Source organism: Carassius carassius, chromosome 37 (genome assembly GCF_963082965.1).
Source record: "Carassius carassius chromosome 37, fCarCar2.1, whole genome shotgun sequence".
Taxonomy (NCBI): Eukaryota; Metazoa; Chordata; class Actinopteri; order Cypriniformes; family Cyprinidae; genus Carassius; species Carassius carassius.
The window spans coordinates 29,391,795-29,393,269 of NC_081791.1; positions in this window are offsets into that span (position 1 = coordinate 29,391,795).

The following is a 1,475-nucleotide window of genomic DNA, read 5'->3' on the forward strand; positions in this document are numbered from 1 at the left end:
GACCAGAAGCTGAGATAGTGAGACCCAAATAATTATAACACGTCACATGATTAAGAAGTGTTCCCCCGATTGTAAAACTATATTTTTTGTCAGTAAGCCGAGGTTTTTTCTGAAAGATGATAATTTTGGATTTCTCCATGTTTATTGGTAAGGCCCAGTCTCTACTGTAATCTTCTAAAAGCGAGAGGCTTTGGTGTAGCCCCTCTTCATGAGGTGACAAGAGCAGAAGATCGTCAGCGTACAGGAGCCCTCGAGGGTCAGACCAGGACAAGGGGACTTCTCAAGTGCTGATGCCAGTTCATTAATATAGATATTAAACAGAGTCGGGCTGAGGCTACAGCCTTGACGCACTCCTTTGTTCTGACTGAAATAATCAGTACGTCTGTCGTTGATCTTGACACAGCATTTGTTCCCGTTGTATATGTCCTTTATGATGTCATATGTCTTTCCTCCTATTCCGCTCTGAATCAGTTTTAGAAAAAGTCCATTGTGCCATACCGAATCAAAGGCTTTTTTAAAATCAATGAAGCAGCCAAATATTTTTCCTTGTTTTGTTTGATGAACATATTTTTCTATGAGTGTGTGGAGTGTGTAAATGTGATTTGAAGTTCTCTGTTTTGGCATAAATCCAATTTGACAATTGTTTAAAATATTGTGTTCTTGGATGAACTGAATTAATCTCTCATTGATGATGGAGCAGAATAGTTTTCCGAGGTTACTGCTCACTGTGATGCCTCTATAATTATTTGGGTCATACTTTTCACCTTGTTTAAAAATCGGGGTTATCACGTTCTCTTTCCAGATCTCAGGAAAGTGTCCAGATTTTAATAAGAGATTGAATAATGTTAGGATAGCAAGTCTCAGTTTGGGGCTGCTGTGTTTCAGCATTTCATTAGAAATTCCATCTAAGCCACTTGATTTCTTATTTTTGAGGGATTTCATCTTCTCTGTCAGTTCAGTTAATTCTATGGGCTTGTCTAAATGATTGAGCTGCTCTTTTCTCGTGTATTCCAGGTTATTTAGTTGGGAGGTCAGATGTTTTTGGGCGAGGGTTGGTTCGTTTAGAGAATAGAGTTTTCTGAAATGTTCAGTCCAGATGTTTGGGTCATAGATGGGAAGGTGTTTGGCCTCTTTGGATTTATCTAAATTATTCCATAAATCCCAAAAAGAATTTTGATCGATTGCTTCTTCAATTTTGTTTATTTTAATTTTTATGTGGTCAGTTTTCTTCTGTATTAATAGTGACTTGTATAGTTTGAGCATTTCTTGATATGTGGCTCGTATTTGTTGGTTTGCAGGGTCTCTGTGTTTTTTATTTGATAATGATCTTAATTCTTTTCTTAGTTTTTGACAATCTTTATCAAACCAAGCATCTTTAGCGATTTCTTTTTTACATCGGTAATTTGTTCTTTTTCTGAGGGCTTTTCTGACCACTGTAGAAAAGATTTGAGTTAACTGTTTAGTTGCTAAATTGA